The sequence below is a fragment of the Peromyscus eremicus genome, chromosome 9, assembly GCF_949786415.1.
Source record: "Peromyscus eremicus chromosome 9, PerEre_H2_v1, whole genome shotgun sequence".
Classification (NCBI taxonomy): Eukaryota; Metazoa; Chordata; class Mammalia; order Rodentia; family Cricetidae; genus Peromyscus; species Peromyscus eremicus.
The window spans coordinates 68,594,821-68,617,380 of record NC_081425.1 but is presented as its reverse complement, the minus strand read 5'-3'; the positions used below and the strand labels follow the sequence as shown (position 1 = coordinate 68,617,380).

The window sequence follows — 22,560 nt, the reverse complement described above, 5'->3', positions numbered from 1 at the left end:
ATTCTGAGTCAATAGAGTTCAGGCTTGCTTGCTCCAGAGCTGTGAGAAAGTCCCGATTAGCCCATGGGAAGAAACATACTATGTAGCTAGATGCAGGCTACTGACGCCAGCCAGAGGTACACTGAGATACAAACTCCAAGGAAATCCAGGGAATCATTAGATCATACTTCAAAAAACTGTACTCCACAAAATTGGAAAAATCTAAAAGAAATGGACAAATTACCTGATAGATACCACTTACCAAAGTTAAATCGAGATCAAATAAACAATTTAAATAGACCAATAACCCCTAAGGAAATAGAAGCAGTCGTTAAAAGTCTCCCAATCATAAAAAGCCTAGGGTCTGACAGTTTTAACACAGAATTCTACCAGACTTTCAAAGAAGAGCTAATACCAATACTCTTCAAATTATTCCACAAAATAGAAACAGAAGGAACATTGCCAAATTCATTCTATGAAGCCACAGTCACACAAAGACTCAACAAAGAGAGAGAATTACGAACCAATTTCTCTCATGAATATTGATGCAAAAATACTCAATAAAATACTGGGAAACCAAATCTAAGAACACATCAAAAAGATCATCCACCATGACCAAGTAGGTTTCATCCCAGAGATGCAGAAATAGTTCAATGTATAAAAATTTGTCAATGAGCCAGGCGGTGGTGGCACATGCCTTTAATCCCAGCACTTGGGAGGCAGAGGCAGGTGGATCTCTGTGAGTTCGAGGCCAGCATGGGCTACAGAGCAAGTTCCAGGAAAGGCGCAAAGCTACGCAGAGAAATCCTGTCTCAAAAAACCAAAAAAAAAAAAAAAAAAAATCTGTCAATGCAATCCATCATATAAACAAATTGAAAGAAAAAACCATGTGATCATCTTGTTAGATGCTGGAAAATCCTTTGACAAAATCCAACACTCTTTCATGATAAAAGTCTTGGAGAGATCAGGGATACAAGGGACATGCCTATACATAATAAAAGCAATATACAGTAAGCAGACAGCCAATATCAAATTAAATGGAGAGAAACTCAAAGCAGTTCCACTAAAATCATGAATGAGACGAGGTTGTCCACTCTCTCCATGACTATTCAGTATAGTACTCTAGCTAGAGCAATAGGATAACAAAAGGAGATCACGGGAATACAAATTGGAAAAGAAGAAGTCAAAGTATCATTATTTGCAGATGATATGCTAGTATACATAAGCAACCCAAAAAATCTACCATGGGACTCCTACAGCTGATAAACACCTTTAATCATGTGGCTGGATGCTACAAGCCTCAAAATATATGAAGTGGGATTTCAGATGATTATGACAAGCTAATACCTTGAAGAAGCCAAGGGCCTTCCAGAGGTCAAACTGAGGCTCAAGGAGTCTTAGTGATATTGGCTTTTGGTTATTAGCCGTTTCCTACTTTAAATTTCTTGTGTTCTATTGTAGCTTTTCCATCGTTCACTGGGCACAATTTCCCCTCTACTAATGGAAAGTTAGATAACCTTCTTACTGACAGCTATGCACAGCCAGTAAACCCAGTTCAAGCCTCCCTGTAATTATCATCATTGTCCGCATCCAGCCAGGATCATCCCTGAATGGATGAAAGTATCTTATCAGAGATACGTCTGTACTCTCTAAAAACAGACTTAAGCATCTAGATTATCTGTTTGAGAAGGCCTGGCAGATGTGCTAATTAAGTTTAACTTTCTCCCTTTCCAAAGTCTTATCTCTAGTTTCAGATCCACTCTTAATTAACTCAGAACTAAAGGGTTCCTACTTACAGGTACATCTAGCGGTGACAGAAGTTGCCTAGCCAAGTTGCCTAGTAACCAAGTACACTTCCCCCCACCCTGCCAGAAACTATGGGAGCAGAGAAAGCTTGGAGAGATAAGAGCCAAGAGGATAAAAGGCAGTTTTGTTCTTAGAGCAAGGACAAGATGGAGAAGAGAAAGGAGAATGGAATAACTAGATGGGTAAGAACTGGAGAGGGATGAACTGAGATGGGGAAGAACTAGATAGAAGGATTTGAAGAAAGAAATTGAGGAAGAGATGAAAGATGAGGTAGAGCCAGATGGGGAAGTACTAGATGGGAAAGAATGAGATGAGAAAGACCAGAATGGGACAGAATTAAGATAAGAGAATTAAGATAGAACTTAGAGGGGACAGTAGATAAATACAGAGAGAAATTAGGCAAGAAAAAAAGCTAAGCATGAGAACAGAACTTAAGCTGTGTAGATAGGATTTTATCCCAGAGGAATACAGTAGACAGACAAAAAGCTTGGTGTACTTAGATTCTTTTCCCAAAATTAATTCTCACCATTCATAGCTTCTCTTCATGGGCCCCTGGGACGGATATTATTAAGGCTGGTGCTTAAATAATATTTGAGAGCTGGATGAAAGATTAACTACAAAAAATCAGTATCCCTCCTATATACAAACAATAAATTGGCTGAGAAAGAAATCAGAGAATCAACATCCTTCACAATAGCCACAAATAATATAAAATATCTTGGTGTAACTTTAACCTAGCAATTGAAAGACCTGTATGACAAGAATTTCAAGTCTTTAAAGAAGGAAATTAAAGAAAATATCACAAGATGGAAAGATCTCCCACACTCATGGACCAGTAAGATAAACATAGTAAAAATGGCCATCTTACCAAAATCAATCTACAGATTCATGGCAATCTCCATTAAATATTCCAACACAATTCTTCACAGACCTCAAAAGAACAATACTCAACTTCATATGAAAAACAAGATAGCTAAAACAATCCTGTGCAATAAAGGAACTTCCAGAGGTATCACTATCCCTGACTTCGAGCTCTACTACAGAGCTATAGTAATAAAAACATCATGGTATTATTGGCACAATAGCAAACACGTGGATCAACAGAATTGAAATGAATACCCAGCTGTAAATATACATACCAATGGACGCCTGATTTTTGACAAAGAAGCCAAAATTATACAATGGAAAAAAAAAAGCATCCTCAACAAATAGTGCTGGTTTAACTTGATATTGGCATCTAGAAGAATGCAAATTGATCCATGTCTATCACCCTGGAAAAACTGAAGTCCAAGTGGATCCAAGATCTCAACATAAATCCAGATACATTGAACCTGATAGAAGAGAAATTGGGAAATAATCTCGAAAGCATTGGCACAAAAGGCAATTTCCTGAACACCAATTGCACAGGCACTAATATCAACAATTAATAATTGAGATCTCATGAAATGGAAAAGCTTCTATAAGGCAAAAGGCAGCATCAATAGGACAAAATGGCAGCCCACAGAATGGGAAAAGATCTTTACCAACCCTATATCTGACACAGAGCTGATCTCCAAAATATATAAAGAACTCAAAAAACTAGATATCAACAAACCAAATAATCCAATTTAAAAAGTGGGGCACAGATCTAAACAGAGAATTCTCAACAGAAGAATCTCAAATGGCAGAGGAACACTTAAGGAGATGTTCAACATCCTTAGTCATCAGGGAAATGCAAATCAAAATGACTCTGAGATTCCATCTTACACCTTCAGAATGGAAAGATCAAAAACAGTAGTGACAACTTATGCTGGAGAGGGTGTGGAGCAAGGGGAACATCCCTCCACTGCTGGTGAGAGTGCAAACTTGTACAGCCACTTTGGAAGTCAGTGCATCAGTTTTCAGAAAACTGGGAATCAACCTACCACAAGACCCAACTATACCACTCTTGAACATATATCCAAAGGATGCTCAATCATACCACAAGGGCACTTGCTCAACTATGTTCATAGCAGTTTTATTTGTAATAGCCAGAATCTAGAAACAACCTAGATGTCCCTCAACTGAGGAATGAATAAATAAAATGTGGCACATTTACACAATGGAGTATTACTCAGCTGTTTTTTTTTTTTTTTTAAAGGACACCAGGAAATTTGAAGGCAAATGGATGGAACTAGAAAAAAAAAATCATCCTAGGTGAGGTAACCAGACCAAGAAAGACAAACACGGTATGTACTCACTCATAAGTGATATTCACAGACACAGAGAGACTGGGTAAGAAGTAGGGTTCATGGAGGGACACCTAGATTTCCCTGAGAAGGAGATTTCATAAGTGGACTGAGGGCAAGGAGGTATGCAAACATCCATCAGGTTTGGGGGTGCAAAAGGGAAGAGTACTGAAAAAGACTACTGGAAAGTGGGGCATTTGAGGTCAGGTAAAAACCTGGCACAAGGGAATCTCCCAGGAATCTGCAAGGAAGACTCCAGCTTAGACTCCTAGCAATAGCATATATGTAGCCTGAACTGACTATCTCCTGTGACCAGACTGTTACCTAGCCCAATTGTCATCAGAGAGGTGTCATCCAGCAACTGATGGAAACGGATACAGACCCACAGCCAAATACTAGGCAGAGTTCAGGGAATCCAGAAGAAGAGGAGAAGAAAAGATTGTAGGAGCCAGAGGGGTCAAGGACACCACAAGAAAACTCACAGAGTCAAAGTTGTGTAGCTTGGTCCTCTTGTGAGACTCCTAACAGTGGGAGCAGGTACTGTCTCTGATACTTTATAGGCTTTTGGGACCCTACTCCTCATACTGGGTTGCCTTTCCCAGTCTTAATACATAGGATGCTTAGTCTTACAGCAACTTGATATGGCATGTTTTGTTGATACTCATAGAAGATCTTCCCTTTTCTAAACATAAATGGAGGAGTGGATTATGGGGAACAGATGGGACATGGAGGTTAGGAACTGTGGGGAGAGGAAGGAGGGAAAACTATGGCTGGAAAGTAAAATAAATAAATAAATAAATTTATTTTTTAAAAATGATTATAAAGAGCCACTTCCTGGTAGGGAAAGCCAGAATCAATGGTGATGGGTAAGAAGCCAGGTGATCTATGCATGTTTAAGGTGTCCACAAGAAACCCATGCAAAAATTCATAATTCTACAAAATGCAGTTTGTCATGGCTTCTTCTAATGCTATCTGAGATACATCTGTGCTAAGAAAAATTCCTGACAACCCGAATTTTAAAATAATTTCATGAATTGAAAATATTAATGGCGTCCAACGTGGTGGCAAGAGTTTCCACCTAAAAACTGAAAAAAAAAATTCTAAAACAGAGCTAAAACCAGCTTCCTAATTGTCTCTCTCAAATGAGCGGCAGCTGTTGGTTTGAGCTACTGACGGGTTCCTAGCACGTGCTCAACCTGCAGTATGGTGGGAATGAGGCCTCTGCAAGTGGCACATTAAACTGCGTGGTGGATTTAGACTTCGCTAGTACAAAACAAAACAAAAAAAAGAGGTTTCTGGGCTACACACTGCTTGGCTAAAAGCATAGACCCCCGATAGCTCCCAGAGCTGGCGCTAAACGTAGCCATATTGGGAAGCTGAGGTGGGCGGAGCCAGCAGCCACAGCTGCTGCAGTTTAAAGCAATAGATTCACAATAAAACAGATTCAGATGTAATAGTTTACAATGTGTGTAAAATGTACGTAGGCTTGAAAGAGACAAAAAACAATGTGTGTAAAATATATGTAGGCTTAAAAAAGACAAAAAAGGTGATATATACAGTTATATAAAGAAATACATAGTTTTAAAAAATAAAGTCTTTAAAGAGACAATAAAATTAATATAAAAAATAAGCCACGTAAAGATGAATATTACACAGAGAATCTGGATTGTGTTGTCTTTGGGATTCTTAACTGCAGAGAGATATTTGATTGTAAAGGAAGCTGAGTTAAACCAATATGCATATTTTAAAGATATCTTGATTTCAAAATTTGGATGTAAGGATATGTTGCTTTGGAAAGGAGACTCTGCTTTTGTTCCCACAGAAAGCCAAAGGCTATGGATTTGTTCCAGATTAAGATACATCAGGTTTGACCAGCCAAGACCCCCTGAAAGGTCTCCAATGACACCATGGCCCAGATGATCCAACATCCAGAATGGTTTGAAGGCAACTGGCTCAGATGATACAGCCTCATGGACTATTCCATAATTCTAAAATTTTCTTTGTGTCCCCATAAGATACAGCGCCCCCCTCCAGCAGGAAGTAGTAAGAGAAGCTATGCCCAAATTCCCAAATTATATGTAATTTTACTTTGTTAAGGTTAAAACCTTCCTTTTTGAAAAAAAAAGGGGGGGGGGAGTGCTGTGGGATGTTCTGTATGGCAAATGTGTTGCTAATTAGTCAATAAATAAAACACTGACTGGCCATTGGCTAGGCAGGAAGTGTAGGCGGGACAAGGAGGAGAATAAAGCTGGGAAGTGGAAGGCTGAGTCAGAGAGACACTGCCAGCCGCCATGATGACAAACAGCATGTGAAGATGCTGGTAAGCCATGAGCCATGTGGCAAGGTATAGATTAATGGAAATGGATTAATTTAAGCTGTAAGAACAGTTAGCAAGAAGCCTGCCACGGCCATACAGTTTGTAAGCAATATAAGTCTCTGTGTTTACTTGGTCGGGTTCTGAGTGGCTGTGGGACTGGCAGGTGAGAGAGATTTGTCCTGACTGTGGGCCAGGCAGGAAAACTCTAGCTACATATTAATTATTATTTCCATTTGAAATTAATTTTGTAATACCTATTAAGGTAGGTATCCAATTTATTGCTTAACTTTAAATAATTCTTCATTAATAATAGCACATTCTAGCAAATATACCTTCTGTGATGGCTAATGTTGGTGGTCAACTTGACACATTTGAGAAAAAGGAAACTCAGTTGAAGATTTGCCTTTATCAAATTGAACTGTGGCAATGTCTGTGGTCATTTTCCTGATTGGCAATTGATATAGGCAGGTGGACCTGGGCTATATAAAAAAGATAGCTGAATGTGAGCCTTGAAACAAGCCACTAGGCAGCATTCCTCCATGATCTCCATTTCACTTCATGCACCCAGGTTTCTGCCTTGAGTTCCTGCCCTGGATCCCTAGATGATGGAATATGACCCGTAAACGAAATGGACCCTTTTTCTCCTCAAGTTGCTTTTGGTCATAGTGTGTATTACAGCAACAGAAAACAAACTTGAACACTTTTGTTTTTTATTTTAAGTTTAGTTTATTTATTTCAATAAGTGTTGGTGTAATTTGGCCTTTTGTTTGGTTAAACTGCGCTCTATTGGCAGACCTGTCTAGCAACAAATTTCTTCAATCAGTGTAAACTGTGGTTGAGTCTAGTTGCACATAGGAGAAATCTCTCTCTTTTCTGCTGGACAATCTGAAGGCTTTCTTAGACTGTACTCAGTGTCATCTAGAGGTTCCACATGCCACTTCCTAGCTCAACACATGGCATATAAAACAGGTATCACTTATGTCTTTTATCAGTTGTCCTTTAAGGAAAGAGATAAGTTTTTATTTATTATTTTTGCTTATTCATCAAGGACCTTTTAATTTTTTTGGTATTATCTGGTGAGTGTGGGTGTGTGACCACAACAATGGTGGTCGGAGCACCACTTTCCAGAGTCATTTGTTTGCTCAGAGCATCTACTTGTATAACAGGGCCTTTCCCCAGTGAGCTGGCTCACCAGTCTTTGAGGACCTTTCTAAGCAAACATGGTTTCCTTCTGCAAGGATTTTGTAGCTGTCTGTATGAGGAACAGGAAAAGTTCTCCCCAGTTGGATCACTGCAGTTGGCTGAACTAACATGCCTGAAGTTACATTTGTGTCACCGTCAGGTAAATGAGCATACAGAGACTTCAAGTAACATCTGGCTCTCACCTTGCAGATGCCTGAGTCTATCCCTAGGGACCATAGACATTCACTGTGGCAGGTGTTCCTCTAGTCACAGAGTCAGTGGAAATCACCTGACTCTATTCCATGGGTAATTTTCTTTTCTTTTTTCTTTTTTAAATTAATTAATTAATTTATTTATTTATTATTATTATTACTATTATTATATTTTTGCCTTTTCAAGACAGGATTTCTCTGTATAACAAGCCCTAGCTTCTTGGAACTATCTCTGCAGACCAGGCTGGCCTTGAACTCACAGAGATCTGCCTGCCTCTGCCTCCCGATTAAAGGTGAGCACCACCACTGCCCAACTGGCAATTTTCATTTTCTTCCTCTACATGTTTTTGGTTGGCTTTTGTTTGTTTAATGACCTTGACAGTTATTTGAATTAAGTAAACAATTGTTGTTGGGTTATTTGTCAGTTGTCATGTCATTTGAGTTAAAAAATTGTCTGTATTGCTCATCTGTGAATCCTTAGCACCACCATAGTGGAGGCCTGAGGACCATCAACTGTCCTTCTTCCTTCTTTCTAATTCAGTAACTTCCTTGATTCCTTCCTTCTCCCCAGCGAATTATGATATGTTGCAATGAAGAAGAAACTTAAAAACTGGGCCAATACAAACTTCAGTCCCCATGTTTCTGGAACTCTGTGGATATATGCTGAGAGTGGAGCAGGAATTATCAACCTACCAGCAGACGTCAAAACGAAGGGTGTACCATCTATCTTCATAAATGGAATTATAGTGGAGAGCAGCTGAGACCACTCGTGTAGACACTGAACAACCAAGTTCATGCCAGAGTGGTAAGCTGAGTGCTTGCCTCAGAAACCAAACTATCTGTAGTTTAATATTTGGTTTTCTGTAGAGAAGTTTTCCAAACTGAGGTGTTTTGAGATATTGAGATTTTCTTTTTGACAAAAGAATAACAAAAGATTGTTTTCTTTTCAATATTTACCTTATTAGCACATGAGTTTTACGTGTTATCAAGGTTCAGAGAGATGATTCCATATATGCATACAGTATGCATAGATCAGATATCATTGCCCTTACACACACACACACACACACACACACACACACACACACACACACACACACACACACTAAGCCTTCTGGGACTTTAGCAATCCTTAGAATGTTTTCATGGGAACCATTTTTTGACATCCAAGGAGAAGAATATTGGATGCTTGTTTGTTGTTGGGCAATCTGTCTCATTTAACTTTTATTTTTGCTGAAAATTATTAAGTTTTGTTCATTTTTTTGGTTGAAAATATTCTTGACTACATATCTGATCTACTCTGGATAGAGCCACATAAACATGGTGTGTGTATGTGTGTGTATGTGTGTGTGTGTGTGTGTGTGTGTGTGTGTGTGTGTGACTTCGGTATGACAATTTCATCTTCCTTGAGTATATGTCCAGAAGTAGAATAAACTGCAGTTCCACTTTTGGATTTCTGAAGCATTTCACAGGGATCTCCACGGTGGCTCTACTTCTTTACACCCCATCAGCCTTCACAAATCCCTTTACATACATCCTCATCTGCACTTACATCTTTGACATGGTGAGTGATCTGGCGTCTAATCATGGTTTTGTTTTGCATTCCACCAATGTCTAATGACACTGAGCATTCCTCATCTGGTCCTTGGTTGTTTGTGTTTCTTCTCTGTTCTGTTCAGATCTTTTGTCTATTATTAATTAACTTCTTTTTATTGCTTGCAAATTCACCCTTGATGGGTAGTTGGAAAATAATTTCTCATATTCTATAGGTTTTCTCTTCACTACAGATTGTTTGATTCTATGCAGAAAGTTTTTGATCTAATATAATCTCATCCCTCATTTTTTTACATGAAATCATATATAATTCAATTACTTGGATGACTTAGAACATCACCCTTGGTTTTGGGGCTCTTCTTGTATATTTTTCAGCAAAGTAGGGACAAGTAGAATAATAACATTCCACAAATCTGTGCATCATTAGTGTTTCTGTTGGTAAAGTTTTCAGAAGAGCATGAGTATGACTAAGTTAAGACCTACAGAAGGGCCAACACTAAGGAATCTTCAATAACAATGTCTTCCTATCGAGAGAGAAGTGTACATGTCCATTGTTTGTATATAATACATGAAATCCAATAAACACAAGTAGCAATAAACATACAGTATACACTTTTCAGAGATGGTTCTCTGTGGTTTCTTTAAATAATAAAATTGTGTACTGAAGATTTATTAACAAATTCCTGAATTAATTTACTAAATAAAAAACCTATTTGCCATTACAACACACACACACAAAAAATAGAAATTCAAAATAGCTTAGTCAGTTATACAGTTATCTGTAGATTTCTTGCTATAATTGCAAACAAACTCATTAGTTTCATCATCTTTTCACTAACCTTGCAAATTGAATTTTATATAGTTTTGTGGTTTTGTTTGATTTGTTAATTGTGTAAAATATGAACAGTTTATAGCTAATTTTATCTGTTTTATGTATTTTTAGAGCCTAGAACAGTGACCCCTTACAAGAGAATCTTTACTTTTCTTAGTTCTGAGAGGTGCTGATGCAACTGTTCCTTGGGTTCGTGGCAAAACCTGGTCACACTACGGTCTGAAACACATATTTCTCACAAACTATACCTCACAAATGATGGTTTCGACCACCAGTCATATTCATTGATATTTATATATGACTGTACTTACTCATTTTCAGATATTCTGGTATATTTTATGAGGGCCTATACATTTTGGGAATTGAACTAGTGATACTAATAATACTCAGCTCCTGGCATCAAGAGTGCCAAGTGCTGATTGAGAAATGGGAAGCACAGGCCACTGTACTGATGTTTGAAGGACAGGGATAGATGTGTATATACGTTTAGTGGGAGAAGAGATGTGGGAGGACTGCCTCTAAAGCGATGACTGGGCACTCTGATCAGGAGCTCCGGAGATGGAAAACATATTAGTTCTTAAAGAATGAATGGAATGATCCAGGCAAGATGGGAGAGATGGGGTGGTATCAAAGAATAGGACATAGTCTGGCTCCAGGGGACAGGCCTCAAGAAGAGAACATTGATAGGTTTCTTGTGATCACAAAGTTGATAAAATTATCGTACATAGAGGTAGGATAGACGTTACATTCAGGGCCTGGGGGACTTGAGCCCTATTTCCCTAACACTTCAAAGGGAAATGTGGGGTGCATTCTTCTTGCAGCCCCTCAGACCACAGACACCTGTTTCCCTTCTCTGTTGTGTACAACTTAAGATCCAGGGTAAATTACCACATTCAGAGAGAGCATGCTGCGGTAGAGAGGGGAACCACTAGGGAGAGGTACCCCTTTATGCTGTTGATAATAAAAATTCACTCAGTGGTTCTAAATAGCCCCCCCCCAACCACAACCTAACCTGAAAAGCCAGTGGTATTTTGCAGAAAAGTGTTTGTCTTGCTTAACACAAGAGCCAGAGTTTCTTTTTAAAAATCCCATAAAGTAACAAGCAATTAGGAGAACTCTCCCAGTATTAGTGTAAGCAAACAATGGCAAGACAAGAGAAAATAAAAGCCCACTTTTAGGGCTTCAGCCAGTAATTCCTACTCAGGGCAGATGATGTGTTGAAACTCAGACAGTAACCTTTATACAAATTGTCCAAGATGTTCTGATCCTTGGTTTCACAATGACAGCCCCTCAGACTTGAGGACACCTTCTTAAATTACAAGTACAAAAAAAGCTGTTAATTTTTCTAGGAGGAACCCTAGAGTCTCTGTGGCCCAGACAAATGGCCACTTGCCCTCCCTGAGGGGCAGCTCTGAACCTGAACTGCATGTACCAGTACAGCATCTTCCTTTCCTTTTCCGATAACCTACAGTGTCAATGCTGCTGAAGCTTTCCCTCAGGAATTCATTTGTTGCAGAGTTAGATAACAGACGTTTCATCCCTGTTCTCACTCTGGACCACAGCTCCTTCCACCTCAGGAAGTGATCTGTGCATGGTCAGACTTGGCCACATGTTCTACTCCAGAAGCACAGGCTTCCAGGGCTCTGAAGATATCTCAGCAGTGTGTAAGTGCTTGGGTGTGAGCAGCCCTGGCAAAGTATGTTTCCTCTCCCATGCTGCAGGCTGGAAGTCTACTCCAAGTCCTTCAGTTCTCATGCCTCCTGCAAAATGCACTGGAGTTCTTGCATTATTCTTCCAAGTGGCATTCAGGGAGGCAATGCAATGAGATCTTTTGGCTCAGGCATATTTCTATTTTTAGCTCAACTGTATCCTATGAAAAACACTCCTGAGAATTGTCATTAACCAGACATTGTGGTGACACATTACTATGAAAAAAAATCTTACATTCAAGAAAACTAGAACTTTTGCTGGACCTCACAGTAGAGCTAATAACACATCTTGAGGTCACTTAAGACTGCTATCCTACTGTATGCTCAGCCTGTTTGCTTAACCTGCCTTTAAGAGAACAATGTAACCAATCTTACTTATCTTGGATTTCCCATGTGATCAAATTTTACAACGTAAGCCAAGGCATAGCAATAATCTTAAGTTGTATACTCTTCCATGTCACTGACCCAGAGAATAATATATGTGTGTTTGTATATGTATTATGATAATCATTCTCTGAAAACATCAAATAGGTTGAAACCAACCTTATATAATAAATATCCACCATAAACGCTGGAAGCAGCATGTAGATATTATTTGATAACTGAATGATTGCTTTGCTACTGCTTTGGGGCCAGCTGGAGTAAATAACTTGGTCCCTTGGGAAACTCTTCTGTAAAGGGTCCCTTCATCCTTCCCCATATGGTGATTTCTGCATTGTTTAATATAAAAGAATACAAAGCCCTTTGTTAGGGACAGACAGATTCACAAGACATCATTCATGCAGGCACAGATTTGGACATATACAACAGACAGGTTACAAATCGTCCAGAAACCATAAGCTACAGTGCAACAGAAGACGCAAGGAAAGAAGTGAGTGGAGAATCCAAATCCAGGCTCACTCTTGGTCAAACAACTCCAGGAGGAGGTATTTAGTTATTCCTTTGATGTGACAAAACACATATTGGTGATTCTGAGTTCATCACTAATGTGTTTAACAAATGCAGGGCATTTCAGTTTATGTAAATTAAACTATTTTACAGTTGCTCTTTATAAACCTGCTCAGGAAAAGATTTAAAGAACTAATAAGACTTTGAATTATTTCCTCTTTCTTACAGCTGGAGTCAGAGTTGTGCATCCTGCTTAGAGAAAAAAATCCCACATTAAATGAATGAAATCCTTATTTTTCTCTCCTCTTGAATACCTTTCCCTCATGGTTGCTTTATCTGCCTAAGTTCTATGAGGATGCAGTGCCAAGGAGAGACTACCTTACTGTACAGGGACTGCTGCCTATAATAACTGTATTTCTTCTTGGGGAAATATATATTTAGCTCAGTAGTCTATAAATTTATTAGGTAATTTGGTTTTATGATGTTTAATGTTTGCAGTTTTAAGAATATACTCACGATATGAATCCCTTTCTGATGAAGTATGTGGGGGTGCACATGTGCACATGTGTGTTTGTCCGTTTTCTTCCTTGCTGTTTCTTACCTGACATGACACGTACTACAGATGCTGTGACTCAGAAGACATGATGTGAAATCTTTCAAGAAGAACAACATGTCTCATGTAAATTGTGCTGTACCCCTCATCTGGAAAGGTAGGAGGAAAGATTAAGGCCCAAAGTTCTGCATTACTGTTAAATTTTCAAAAAAAAAATTTCCTCTCTGAAGAAGAGGATTAATTGGTAAGACCAAAAGGAATGTGGCTGTGGCATCCCGTTTATCACTAGATTTCATAATAAATTGCATGCCCTGTATCATCCATCAAAGAAGACTGATCTGAAAATCAGTTTATATTACTGATGGTGTTTTTCAGTCCAGTGAGTTATAATGAGACCCAAAGGCTCTCAAGACAGTCTAGCATTCTAACCGCATACAGAAAGATGTACAGGACACACTAAACTTGCCCTATAACTGCTAAGATGAAAATCTATAACTATGAGTGCTTCCTTTAAAATGACAAAAAGATCTGAAATAAATACAATAACAATGCATCCAAAGATTCTTAATAAACAAGATTAATCCAACTTCAAAAGTAGACAGCAAAATAATGATAAAGATCAGGGCAAATGTTAAATGAATAGACCTTAAAAGAACTATGCAAAGGATCAATGAAGATTGGTTCATTACCTAGGTAAACAAAATTAACAAACTCTTAACCCAACTAGCCAAAAGAAAAAGACCCAAATGATAAATATTAGAGAAAAGAGGAGTGTTGCTAGAGATTTCAAAACAAAATTCATAATATTACTAGAATATACTTTGAAAGCATATTAAAAAACAACTAAAAATCTAGCAAAGGTTAAGTTCCTAGACAGATGTGACCTACCAAAGTTAAATAAAGAATATGTTAAGAGCTTGAACAGACACATCATAAGTACTGAAATTGAAGCAGAAATTAAATCCCCCAAAAAGAAAATCCCAAGCTTGGATTGTTTGTTTTCACGGCTAACTAATATCAATCAAACCCTTAATGAATTGCTAACATCAATACTTCTCAAACTGTTTCATAAAGTAGAAACAGAAGCAACACTACCAGATTCACTTTTAAAAGCCAGTGTTACCCTTTTCCATAAACCAAATAAGGATAAAATAACTATAACTAAGAACAGATAACAAAAATAGGATATATGTATGTATATATATATTATATATATTATATATATTATATATATACCATATATATGACATATATATGTGTATACACACCATGGAATACTATTCAGTTATAAAGAAAATTGAAGTCATGAATTTTTCAGGTAAAAGTATGCAACTAGAGAAGACCATATCAAATGAGATAACACAGACCCAGAAAGACAAACATTGCACGTTCTCTCTTATCAGAGGTTCCTAGCTCCAAATCTTCAGTTGTGAGTTCATAGCATGTAGTAACTACAAAAACCAGGAAAATAAAATGGACCATTGCCAGAATAGAGGAGCAAGGAGAATATCAGGGTATAAGTAATCTTATCAGGGAAATGGGAAAAGATGGTGTCCTCAGGGAGGGAGATGGTAAATATAGAAAAAGATGGAAAGTGGTCAATTGCTAAATGAGAGGCTGAGCTGGGTCCAGATCAGGAAACAACAGGTACAGGTAGCACAGATTCTAATTGATCTTATTAATAAAAACCTGGAGTCGGATATCAGGGTGAAAGCTGTAAGATCAGAGAAGCAGAGCAGCCAGCCACTAGTTCTTACATCTACGCAATCCTTGCCAAAAGGGCCCAACTCCTGTCTCCTCCCGCCTTATATTCCCTTTCTCCATCCAGCCATATCACTTTCTTTCTCAACCTCGCTAGTGCTGGGATTAAAGGCATGCACCACCACTGCCTGTCCTCTATGCCCTCTGATCTTCAGGCAAGCTTAATTTGTTAGACCACACACAAAATATTACCACAGTGCAGGTGAGCAGTCAGGTGTCCAGGTAGTCAGTCAAAGCTGCAGAGGCAGAGATACATCTGCTTATTTGTCTTTGACATACAAGCCAGGTATCAGGTTATAGGTTGGTGTGAGTTCATGCCACAGCAGTATTGGGCAGCTATCATTCAGATGAGGGAGTCATATGCCTTTCCCTTGGTCCGGAGTTTCTGGTAAGACCTCGGACACAGGCTTCCTGGTGTGATTTTAACATAACTCTATGTATGCTCCGACAGTCTCAGTTCACAACAAAGAACCTTACAATTTGGCCCCATTTCTATCTCCAGTATGCCATTTTCCAGTCTTTTCTGGATGGATGGCACCTGACAGAGGCAGAAGTTTCTAGGTCCACTCAGGGGCCACAGTCATCTGTATCCCACAACATAAAATAAAGAGTGAACCAGGACATCCTGCAGAGCACTGTAGAGCACCTGGGCTTTGAAAGGCCATTTGTGACTGTTACCTTCTCTATCTGCTACCTTTTGTTTGAAGTATGTAAATCTTTACTGAGTGCTTCCTAAAAGGCTTAAAGTCCATGCAAAACTTGGTTGTGGGAGGACTCAGAAAACTGAGATGCCCTGTGACTGGGAATTGTTTTGGCATTTGTCTCTTTGGGGAGCTTCAGATAAGAGGTTTGGGTATGCTAAAATTGACTTGCTGAGATATAAACTGTATAATAATAAACAAGCCTTTCTTGAAGCTACAGTCAGTCAGTTCACCAGAAGCTGACTTCCCTATGGCCACAAAGGCTAAAAATCATCCTAGAGTGACCCTGTTTCTTCCACCAAACCACATGAAACTGAACACCCAAAACAACAGAAACCTACTTGTAAAATGGAGTCTTATAGGATGATGCACAGCCTGAAAAAAAAAACACTGTTTAATATAATATGGAGTAAATTAGAGCAACATACATCTTGACCTCAACAGTTGCTAGTTAATAAGCTGCAGAACAATGTGATCTTAAATTGCTTTCTTCAAATATTGATATAAAAACTCCCGTCTTTAAAGAAATATGACTGTGAGGATAGATGGGTCAGCAGTTAACAGGTTCCAAGTGGAACCCTGAGTTTGGATAGCCAGCATCCACATAAAAGCTGAACATTGCAGCATACATCTGTAACCACAAGGAGGAATGCACTCTGGAGAAGAGTGTGAGCATAACAGAGATAGACAATCCCAGGGGCTGACTAGCCAGTCTAACCAAAACAGTGAGCTCGAGACCTTGTCTCAAAAAGGAAATGCATAGAGAGAGGAAGATACTTCTGTCCTCCACACACATGTCTGGGCAAGTGCACATGTATATACATATGAATAATGTGTATACACATGTACACAACACACACACACATACACAACACACACACACACACACACACACACACAGAGGAGCTTCAGTGGGGAGGAGTGGCGGCTTCAGAAGCCACCTTGTGATCTTGTGCCATGCATTGGATGCCAAAATGCTGTGTTTTGCTAAATTGTTCTATTACCAATAAAAACTGGAGAGTCAGATCTTGGGGTGAAAATCTTATAGATGAAAGAAGCAGAGTGATCAACTGACCTTCCCTTTCTTACCAGATACCTACCCAGCCAGCCAGCGTATCTTCTCTCCACACATCACAGATTGAAGAGAGCTTGTGAATTCTAAGTCCCTCCTTTCTCCTTCCTGTCCAGCTTCCCTATCCATATTCCCAGCTTCGCTACCGTTAAACTCTATCAGCTAGTCGTTGGCTCCACCCTCAATTCAAAGTCAAAGTTACTAACAAAGTCTAGAAGTGTCACCGTGTGATCAAATATCCCACAACACCAACCACTTCAGACACAAGACCCAGAGGACCTGAGCTGGATCTGATAGAGAAAAACTCCTCCCTGAGTACAAGCTTACACAGAATCAGGAGGTGCTATGCAAGCTTCCCAGGGAGGGAAGAGACAAAAAGCCCTAGCCAGCTGCAATGCTTATGAACCACAACAACAACCAGTATGACCCAATAATTCTAAGAGGGCAACAGTTGTGTTCATATTTACGGTAACCAATGGCTGTATAACTGGACTTAAAGTCCACTCATCAGGAGGGAAATCATGCCTGGCACTGAAACCCTGGCAACCACCAGGGACTAGTGAGGTCATGGACCTCAGAAGAGGATGTACTTCTGCCACTTTACTAAACCAGCATAATTCCTAAATGCATTCAATATATCTATCCTTATAAGTGTAATTCTCAATCCCCATCAAAGGAACTTCTCTTATAACAAATGGAGACCAGTGCAGAAAAACACAACCAATCATAATTCAGTAACAAGTGATTATGTGGTACTGAGCCCCATTTTACATCTACAACACAATTTCTGCACCTAAGGTTTAAGGAACATTATTGGAAGATGGGGTGGAAAAATTTTAAGAGCCAGAAGACCAGGAAAGCTCCTGGAAGAGTGTGTCTCCTAGACATGACAAGGAGGCCTCATCCACAACACCTCAATAACATGGCTGCTTGAGCAAGACCTAAAGAAATACAATTCCAATAGGCGTGCTAACATGGAATGGAGGAAATCTCATGGGCCCCGTCCCTACATGGAAACTATAGGCAACTAATGACTGTTAATGGAGAATTAATCTTTCCCAGGGTTCAGTCCCCTAATTGGCTATTCAGTACCAAGAAGTTAGGCCTGAATTCATATGCACACAAGTAACACTAGATGGATTAAGCAAGTTGTGTTTATATATTTAGACATTTATACATATATCAACTATAATAAGAGAGGCTGTGATTTTGAGAGGGGACAGGGGAGAGGTGGTTCCTGGGAGGAGCAGGAGGGAGGAAAATAGAGGAGAAAAATTGATGCAATTATGTTTTTTCTGAAAACATAAATCTCCACAGTCTTCAAAAATTAAAACACTGAAATTTCAAAATCTCTTTAAAGTATCCAAAGTTTCTTAACTGTGGATTTGTGTAAAATCTGAAATAAGTCATATCCTTTTTCATTTCAAGAGAGAAGAGCCCAACATAAGAAAAAAACACTTAAGTAAAACTAAAACCCAGCAGTGTCAATCAAACCTTGTAGCTCAATGCTCATTATCTAAGACTTGCTCATGACCTTTGGACTCTCAAGGGCTTGGATAGCCTCACATCTTTGCTCTGCCATTTCATAATACAGGTAGCTTATCTGTTAGGCTCCACCGTGCTTCACCACACATATGCCTCAGTTCTTGGCAATCATCCCACAGTCCTGGCATGGCCAATTCACTGGAGTCTTCACCTTCACCAATGGCCTCTCCTTTCCTCTTCAGAGACCACACCATGCCATAGAGTCACAAACCTGTTTGCCTCCATGACGCCTTCAATCCAGCAGCTTCCATGCTGCTAAGAACACCACCACCTGGGAGACCCTTATACACTGTTAAGTTTTGCTGCCAGCTTTAGGTGCAGCCTTGGCCTTCTCTGGAACAGAGCTTCTCTATGCTGATACTGGGGAAATACTCCCCAGAAATTTTTTCCTTTTTGATACTGGTCTCTTTTTAATCGAAGCTGATTTTTCAGCCCCAGCTAACCAGCATCAACTGTCACAGTAAAGCAAGGTTTGCACATCATTTGGTTCTGGTCTCTTGTTAACTACAGCTGCTTCTTCAGCCCTGGCTCTCCAGAAACCACAGATATGTTCACTGATGTAACAGTGGCACAAATGTTACGGGAGTTAGGACGAAAACCATGTCTGGATAAATCATAGGCCCTAGGAGAGACCCTAGTACTAATATTCTGCTAAACAGACTTAGTAATAAACTGTCCCCTAAGTTATTTTATACCCACAGATTAGTGCATCTCTCAACCCATACCAAAGAAGTTTCTTTTTTCAGTAGTTGGCTATTAATACAGAAACAAGCTATCATTTAGTGTGCATAGCATGAGTTGTGGAGTGCTCATCTGTAAAGGAGACATGATACCACGCTCTTCACCCAAAGTTTCAATATCATAGGAGAGAGGGGGAAGAAACAATTGTAAGAGCCAAAAAGATAAGATGTCTGTAGGGAAAAAAAATTGCCAGATACGACAGTGCAGTTGTACATAGGAACTCACAGCAGCTGGGGTTTCATGTACAAGACTGGTACAAGAGCAAGCCAGCCAAACTTCCAGTGTGTATGGGGAAGAGCTCATGAAGTCTCCCTCTTGTTGAGAAACTATTGGCAGTTGATGACTACTAGAAGACTGAGAGTCACTTTTCTTCAGGGATAGGGCACTGAGAGGCTACTTATGGTCCACTAGGTGGTCCCACAGCCATGCACATACCTGGCAGCACAAAATGAACTTAGTGGGTTGGGGAAGAGTGCATGAAATTGGGAGCAAAAGTAGGAATGAATAGGATGGGAATATAAAAGGTGGGTATGGGGGTGGATTACATCCAAACACATTATAAGGGTGTGAGAATTTCAAATGAAATATTTATATAAAAATAATGTCAAAAAAACAAATAAATGAGAAATACATCCACAGCGTCCCTGATGTAATTCCACTCAGGTGGGTGCCAGCCACCCACAAGCCAGGCTGGGCCCTCAAGGGGTCTCCCATTATGATGAGCAAATATGTGATATAGAAATGGGAGAGAAAGAGAAGCAGGATGGTTAATGTGCTTTGGAAAGAGACGGAACTGAAGAAGTGAAGGCAGTGAGGAGTAGGGAGGCCTGCTTGCCAACTGGGGCCACAGTGAGGTCTGGTCCCCAGGCTGCTGCCAAGGGCCATGTCTGGGTCCATGGTCCTATCACAACCAGGGCCTGTGTGGTCATCCATGGCCCATATTGCCACCAAAGGCTATTAAGATCAATCCATGTGAATCTATTTAATTGGTAATATAAGATCTGTGTTGAACTATGAGGCCCATGTTGCCACCAAAGGTCCCAAGGAATCTCAAAGTCAGGCTACAACATGTAGCTTTGTTGGTGTCTGGGAGCCATGCTGCTGCCAGAGCCATCCTGATCTGAGTGGCCTGTGCTTCCACCCAGAACTAAGATATCATTCAGACCCAAGCTGCTGTTGAGGACCATGTCTGGTCCTGCTGCAGCTGGGGTCTGTGTTGATTATCTGTGGTTGGCCCGTGTCACCTAAGGAGGCCATGGGAACCACATGTGATGAAACCAGAGGGCCATGCTGAGCCAGCCCTGCCCTTCACTGGCCCTGGTAAATCTTGCCCTGACACTCACTGGACACTGCAGCAGACTGGACAGAGAGCTGGCCCCAACCCTCATGGGAGAGCTACTCCTCCTCCTGCCACACTCGGAAGAGATGGTCCCCACCGCTCACCACAGGTGAGGGAGATCTGACCCTGATGGCATGGGAGTAAGGGATCTGGCTCTGCCTGTCAGCTGAGGAAGGTACCCCCCAGTGGCCCAGACTGACCAGCTCAACTACCACCCAGGCCCACAACCAGGCCTTGGGTTGGCCCACCCTAACATCTACCTCATCTAGGACCTGCTGGAGCTCATGAAGAAACTGTTCCTGTGGAAGATACCTGAAGGATCTCCATGACTCCGGGCAGCTGCAGGATATCCGAGAGGAGTTTGGGTGAGGATCCAGTGATGATGGTGTACCGGAAACCAGAGGCCTTCAACCAGACCAAAGACTCATTGCAATGAACATTAGCAAGTAAAGCTGATTAGACAAAAGGATATACTGTATGACACACCATGGCTCCCAATGCCACCAGGACGAATGAAGAAGTGTTGGAGAGGTGGGAAAGATGGAAGAGTGAAAAGGTTGTTTTGTTTGTTTGCTTGTATTGGTTTGATTTAGTCTGATATTTTTCTTTTGATTTTCTTTTGGGGAGGACACTGCAGGGATGAGGGGAGAAAATGGAGGGACTGGGAGATAAGCAGAATTAGGGTGCATGGTGTGAAATTTCCAAAAATCTATAATTAAATTGTGTTTAAAAAAATAAAGGACGGCATCGGCCCGCAGGACGCCGTGGTGTCCATCCGCCGATGTGAGTGACCTACTCTGGTGATAGGATGGCCAAACACCCTAATTGTCATGCTAGAAACCTCATCCAATGACTGAGGGAACCGGATGCAGAGATCCACGGCCAGGCCCCAGGTGGAGCTCCAGGAGTCCAATTGGCAAGAAAGAGAAGGGTTTGTATGAGTGAGAATTGTTGAAACCAAGGTTGGATAAAGCACAGGGACAAATAGCCAAACGAATGGAAACACATGAACTATGAACCAATAGCTGAGGAGCCCCCAACTGGATCAGGCCCTCTGGATAAGTGAGACAGTTGATTAGCTTGATCTGTTGGGGAGGCATCCGGGCAGTGGGACCAGGACCTGTCCTCGGTGCATGAGTTGGCTGTTTGAAACCTGGGGCTTATACAGGGACACTTGGCTCAGCCTGGGAGGAGGGGATTGGACCTGCCTGGACTGAATCTACCAGGTTGAACTCAATCCTCAGGGGAGTCTTTGCACTGGAGGAGGTGGGAATGGGGGGTGGGCGGGGGGGGGGGGGGGGGGAGGTAGGGGGGCGGGAGGAGGGAGAACAAGGGAATCCGTGGCTGATATGTAAAATTAAATTAAATTATAAAATTTAAAAAAAAAAAAGGAAAAATACCAGTTTTATAGAAAAAGACATTCTTTTTGAGACGTGAAGATAATAAGCAATCCAGAATACTTCCTTGTGATTGGAGAAAGATTTAATGTGAGCCCAATGGAGCATATGCTTCAAACTCTTGACTCAAACAGGTCCAAGGCCTGAGAAGAACCCAGAAGTGTGATCACGTGGTCTAAAGTGGTGTGTTGTTCTCAAAAATGTAAGATATTTTGAAGAATTTTCCTTTCTACATTTCTCTCAATTATAATTTTTATTTGTCAGGTGATAATAAAATGTTAAGGCTTAGGGTAACATCTTTTTATAGGTCACAAAATATATACATTTTTGCCATATATATGCCATATATAATGCAACATTGAAACTCCCTCCCAAGAAGGAGGACATTAAATTCAGTAGTGGAATTGGAATGTGATGCTCATAATGCCTGCCCCCTGGTGTGCATGCAGGGCATAGTATCCTGTTGGAAGGATCTAGAATATGATAAGTGTCTCTCCTGGGATTAGGTTAAATTTCATAAGAATGACAGTAAGATTTTGGGTAAGTAACTACATCTCTAATCAGTCTAACACATGATGAATTTGACTCTGAGTTTATCAAAATAAGGATTATCTGTAGCAGACCTTCTAAGCATGTTATTTTCTTGAGACACTTTTGTAATTAATTTTGGCTCAGTACTCCCTAGCTGGCTCCTCTTACAACAACACATTTGTCATGTTTTCTGTGGAGAGAACAAGAAAATGTAGTCTTTATTCCTAGCAGCAT

The 22,560-nt window shown here is 40.3% G+C and overlaps 1 protein-coding gene across 1 annotated transcript in view; it reads left to right on the top strand.

Moving 5' to 3' along the window:
* Positions 1–22,560, top strand: part of LOC131919447 (T cell receptor alpha chain MC.7.G5-like) — a 653,930-nt gene that overhangs the window by 36,291 nt on the left and 595,079 nt on the right. The gene's annotated exons all lie outside the window — the stretch shown is intronic.